The 6000-nt window shown below is 46.9% G+C and overlaps 1 protein-coding gene across 1 annotated transcript in view; it reads left to right on the top strand.

Annotated features, from left to right (window-relative positions):
• Positions 1-237: 237 nt before the first annotated feature.
• Positions 238-6000, top strand: part of LOC135520638 (voltage-dependent calcium channel gamma-4 subunit-like) — a 91289-nt gene continuing 85526 nt past the window's right edge. The window contains exon 1 of the mRNA XM_064946339.1: positions 238-436. The gene's annotated coding sequence lies outside the window, so the exon portion shown is untranslated. The remainder of the gene's footprint in view (positions 437-6000) is intronic.

Genomic DNA, 6000 nt, shown 5'->3' with positions numbered 1-6000 from the left:
AGAGTTCGGTCGGATGCGACAAGTTGCTTATGTTGAGGGCTCGGTGTGAGAGATAGATAGAGGAACGGACTGGCAGACAGAGCGAACTAGCACTCGTGTAACTGGAGGGGAGGGGGAGACGCATTCTCACCGAGTACACACACGCATTGGCTACATCTACTGTAGACAAATTCCTGTTTCACTGATGTGTCTGTGTATCCGCTGTATATCTGTAAAACCATTTCATCATATGGCTGAGTTATGTTTAGTAGAGAAATGACATACAGTTTCTTACACGGTATTTTTTTCACGTAATTTTGTCTTAATACCCCCCTGTTTGTTATTTCGAGGCCGTTATTTGTCGTCCACCCTCTCTCTCTTTTTCTCTCCATCTCCTTTTCCTCTCTTTGGGAGTGCGACGGTCTTCGAATAAGCTTCTGAAATAATAAGCCGGCAGGTAAGACTTGTCTATAAGACTATTTACATTCGGGGCTTGTAATACAGGTTATAATACTGGTCATTGTTTAAGTGCTTGTATTTGGTTTAACGAAAAACCAATCAATCGATGGCTATTTGCAAGCTACATTCTCCTGCCAATTCGTTTCACACTGCTCGCAACCCACTAATTGTCTGTGTGTGTCAGTTTAAAACAGTAACAGACAATGAATGTCGGAAATTAAACGTCAAATTAATGTGCCTTTGTTCTGCATATTACAATACAAGAGCAGAAATGATGCTTCGAATGCAACTACATATCTACATATCCCCATAATATCGCGTTTGGGCGCGGGCGACAGCGCATCCATATAAATCCGTTTATACAGGTGTTTAATATGCCTGTATGAGAATGTCCTGCACATTTTCAATGTGTTTGAGGTAATAGTGTGTGAATGTGTCTTTGATCCTCAGTCAAACGAGTTCTCACGCACTATGCCGGTCGGTCGGTCGCGTAACACTAGGCGTCCATTTTCCACGGTGGAGGCAGAGCAGTCAGTGTGATGTGTATACTGTATTAATGAATGCACTGCGGTCCGCATCGCCGTATTTCAGTCTCTCCATGCTCTCCGCCGCGGCTCTGTCTGTCGTGCTGTATCGAACATGTGTCTGTGTGGCATTGCTTTCATATCATCCATCCTTCACACTGTCAAGCGCGCCAATAACTATGGAAGCCTATCACATTAGTTTCATGCTATAGCCTAAATGCACCGCATGATCTTATGGGCATGTCATTTGTGACCATCTTGTTTTGAGGCCTCTGCCTCCTCTCCCCAGAGGACTACCACACATGCCTTTTTTCTCTTAGATCCATACATAAATATTTATCCCACACATAGGTTGTTCAATCCTTAATTCTCCATAGGATTATGAAATCTGAGGTGGAATGGTGTGCACCAGTGGTATTTCACATTAGTGGGTTTGAGTGACCAGAGTGCAGAACAGCATCTTTAGTATGACATGTAGCTCATAAGTATTTGTATTTTTTCTCTAAAAATGGCCATTTGCTCAGTTGTCACCAACATCTCTCTCTCATATATACAGCTCTGCTAGTCATCCGTTCCATCCTTTGAAAAAACAGGCATTCAATTCCAAGCAATGTTCGACTACATTTGGACTGGGAACCCTATACCATTTGAAATGTCGGGTTACTTGACAATTATATCATGCCATCTCTCGGAATTCACCACCTTTCCCAGTAACCTATTTCTACACCTGCTACAGTGGCACATTATGTTATTCCACTATGTTGGCTGGAGTGGGATGAATCATGGGGGATTTTGGAGCTGAACTGTAAGGCCATTCTGTCCATTGTATTGCTATGGTTCTTTCTGCAGCTCTGTTTTCTCCTGACCCCACAACATCCCCCTCAGACATGCACTCTGTATTGGTTGTTGTTCTGTGATGATGTGTGTGACTGTCCAGAGGGCCCTGGCTCTCCCATGCATGTAGCCATCACTGCAGCTGCAGCACTGTCAGGAACCATGCCATTGCATCGTCTGACCTCTTGATGTAATAACGTAGTCCAAGTTGTTGGGCTGTTCACAATCCACTGTAATATAGAGCTTTATATGGTGGTCATAATTTATAGCATAATTACTTTCTCCTGATTCATTTCCCCCAGAATATTAGGACTGCGGTCTGTTCCAAACACCCTTTCTTAAAGCAGCCCTGTAAGATAGAACAGGTGTTTCCAAAGTTTTTCACTCTGGACCCCCCTTCCAGCATTGGGGAACATTGTGTGTTATAAATAGCTTGATAAGTTATGCTATGACTGACACGACAAGAGGAACTGATGATGCACTACTGAATTTTGAAATTGTACCTTTCCAGTCTTGTAGTCTTGTAGACCCGTGAGCTAGCTGGATAGACTTGTAGACCATGAGCTAGCTGGATAGACTTGAAGACAGTGAGCTAGCTGGATAGACTTGTAGACCATGAGCTAGCTGGATAGACTTGAAGACAGTGAGCTAGCTGGATAGACTTGTAGACCGTGAGCTAGCTGGATAGACTTGTAGACCCGTGAGCTAGCTGGATAGACTTGTAGACCGTGAGCTAGCTGGATAGACTTGTAGACCGTGAGCTAGCTGGATAGACTTGTAGACCGTGAGCTAGCTGGATAGACTTGTAGACCGTGAGCTAGCTGGATAGACTTGTAGACCGTGACCTCGCTGGATAGACTTGAAGACCGTGAGCTAGCTGGATAGACTTGTAGACAGTAAGCTAGCTGGATAGACTTGTAGACCATGAGCTAGCTGGATAGACTTGTAGACCGTGACCTCGCTGGATAGACTTGAAGACAGTGAGCTAGCTGGATAGACTTGAAGACAGTGAGCTAGCTGGATAGACTTGTAGACCGTGAGCTAGCTGGATAGACTTGTAGACCGTGAGCTAGCTGGATAGACTTGTAGACCCGTGAGCTAGCTGGATAGACTTGAAGACAGTGAGCTAGCTGGATAGACTTGTAGACCGTGAGCTAGCTGGATAGACTTGTAGACCCGTGAGCTAGCTGGATAGACTTGAAGACAGTGAGCAAGCTGGATAGACTTGTAGACAGTGAGCTAGCTGGATAGACTTGTAGACCGTGAGCTAGCTGGATAGACTTGTAGACCGTGAGCTAGCTGGATAGACTTGAAGACCGTGAGCTAGCTGGATAGACTTGTAGACCGTGAGCTAGCTGGATAGACTTGTAGACCGTGAGCTAGCTGGATAGACTTGTAGCACATGTTGAAGCCCTCCACAATGAAAGCGGTTTGATTTATTGTCACTCACCAAACTGCGTCTCCATTGTGTGTTGATCAGTGTTCTATGCAGAAAGGTAAAATCCATGCTACTACTCTGGTGTATTGGTGAGACCCAGTAAGATAAGGAGCCATTTCAACTCAACCCATTGTCTCTGTGATTTAACAGTGAGTGTTTGGCCTGCTACAGTTTGTCTATAGTACAAATCAACAAGTTGAATCCGGCAGGGGCGCAACTTTCACTGGGGACTGGGGGTTAGCCCCCCCCTCACATTCTGAAATTGCATTTTAGTCCCCCCCAGTTTTATCATAGGTATGTGATAGAAAATTAGGCAATGGTGAGCTTTAGGACCATGCGGATGCCTCCGAGAGGTCAGGTAGGCTGTTTGGAGTGTTTATCCAATTGGATACATTTTTGTTATATAAAAAAAATACATTATGTCCCCCCACTTCTAAAACCAAAGTTGTGCCCCTGGAATGAGGTGTGGTGTAGATCTGCAGGTCTCCCATAGATAATCAATAATAGATATGCAGTACCCCCATATATATTACATTTACATTGAACAGATAGTACACTTTGATCAGTTTGAGATTTAATGTCATAATCTGTTTGAGGACACTGTTTCCAGGTTGCTCTGATTGAGGTGCTGGGTCATTCCATTTAGGAAATGTGGCTCCAATTGGTTTCTCTTGGTAATCTTGGTGTTGGGCAGGTTTGAATATACATTTTTGTTAAAAATTACAAATGGCTTTACATTGAAAGGGGGGAACTCACTTCATCCAATGTCAATGTGGAACACCCACTACCCAATGAGGAGCACTGGCCTAGGGGTAAAAGTGATATCAGCCAATTTATGGGTGACCTAGAACAGTTGGACAGAATATCTGAAACTTTTGAACATTTCTTCTTTCTTTTGCCCTTTCCATCTCTTTTCTTGTCATTTCACTACACTGTAATTCCAGTCCCAGGAAGGAATGATTTCTTCTCCCCCCATCTCCCTTTCTCTCACTCCTTCTGTTTCTCTCTTCAGTGAAACGCAGTAGTTGAGTTCTGCAATGATCATCATTTCTGTCATGCAGCAATTGTTCAGAGGATCAATGCTTTTGTAGCAGGGCTGCCTTTTATGACTATGGTTTTGGGCTCCCATTCTTCTATCCAGACTCTCCATACCAAGTCTCTCCTTAACCAGCCTCTCCTTACCCAGCCTCTCCTTAACCAGCCTCTCCTTACCCAGCCTCTCCTTAACCAGCCTCTCCTTAACCAGTCTCTCCTTACCCAGCCTCTCCTTACCCAGCCTCTCCTTACCCAGCCTCTCCTTAACCAGCCTCCCCTTACCCAGCCTCCCCTTACCCAGCCTCTCCTTACCCAGCCTCTCCTTACCCAGCCTCCCCTTACCCAGTCTCTCCATACCCAGTCTCTCCTTACCCAGCCCTTCCTTACCCAGCCTCTCCTTAACCAGCCTCTCCTCAACCAGGCTCTCCTTACCCAGGCTCTCCTTACCCAGCCTCTCCTTAACCAGCCTCTCCTTACCCAGCCTCTCCTTACCCAGTCTCTCCATACCCAGTCTCTCCCTACCCAGTCTCTCCTTACCCAGTCTCTCCTTACCCAATCTCTCCTTACTCAGCCTCTCCTTACCCAGCCTCTCCTTACCCAGCCTCTCCTTACCCAGTCTCTCCATACCCAGTCTCTCCATACCCAGTCTCTCCATACCCAGTCTCTCCATACCCAGTCTCTCCTTACCCAGCCTCTCCTTACCCAGTCTCTCCTTAACCAGTCTCTCCTTACCCAGTCTCTCCTTACCCAGTTTCTCCTTAACCAGCCTCTCCTTACCTAGCCTCTCCTTACCCAGCCTCTCCTTAACCAGCCTTACCCAGCCTCTATCCCCCAGTCTCTCTTCAGTCTCTCTTCTGTCTCTCTCCATTCTCTCCCAAGTCTCTCTCCAGTCTCCACCAGTCTCCCCCAGTCTCTCCCCAGTCTCTCTCTTACTCTCTCTCCAGTCTCTCTCTAGTCTCTCCCAAGTCTTTCTTCCAGTCTCTCCAGTCTTTCCCCCATTCTCTCTTCAGTCTCTCTTCTGTCTCTCTCCAGTCTCTCCCCAGTCTCTCTCTTACTCTCTCTCCAGTCTCTCCCAAGTCTCTCTCCAGTCTCTCTCCAGTCTCTTCCGAGTCTCTCCCAAGTCTCTCTCCAGTCTCCCCCAGTCTCTCCCCAGTCTCTCTCTTACTCTCTCTCCAGTCTCTCTCCAGTCTCTCCCAAGTCTTTCTTCCAGTCTCTCCCCCAGTCTCTCTTCAGTCTCTCTTCAGTCTCTCTTCTGTCTCTCCCCAGTCTCTCCCCAGTCTCTCTCTTACTCTCTCTCCAGTCTCTCCCATGTCTCTCTCCAGTCTCTCCCATGTCTCTCTCCAGTCTCCACCAGTCTCCCCCAGTCTCTCCCCAGGCTCTCTCTTACTCTCTCTCCAGTCTCTCTCCAGTCTCCCCCAAGTCTTTCTTCCAGTCTCTCCAGTCTCTACCCCAGTCTCTCGTCAGTCTCTCCCCAGTCTCTCCCCAGTCTCTCCCAAGTCTTTCTTCCAGTCTCTCCCCCAGTCTCTCTTCAGTCTCTCTCCAGTCTCTCCCCAGTCTCTCTCTTACTCTCTCTCCAGTCTCTCTCCAGTCTCTCCCGAGTCTCACCCAAGTCTCCCACCTGTCTCCCCCAAGTCTCTCCAGTCTCTCCCCAGTCTCTCTCTCTTACTCTCTCTCCAGTCTCTCTCCAGTCTCTCTCCAGTCTCTCCCCAGTCTCTCTCTCTTACTCTCTCT

This window comes from Oncorhynchus masou, chromosome 29, assembly GCF_036934945.1.
Source record: "Oncorhynchus masou masou isolate Uvic2021 chromosome 29, UVic_Omas_1.1, whole genome shotgun sequence".
In the NCBI taxonomy this organism is placed as follows: domain Eukaryota; kingdom Metazoa; phylum Chordata; class Actinopteri; order Salmoniformes; family Salmonidae; genus Oncorhynchus; species Oncorhynchus masou.
Note: the sequence above shows the minus strand (reverse complement) of the source record. Positions and strands in the feature narration are given on the sequence as shown.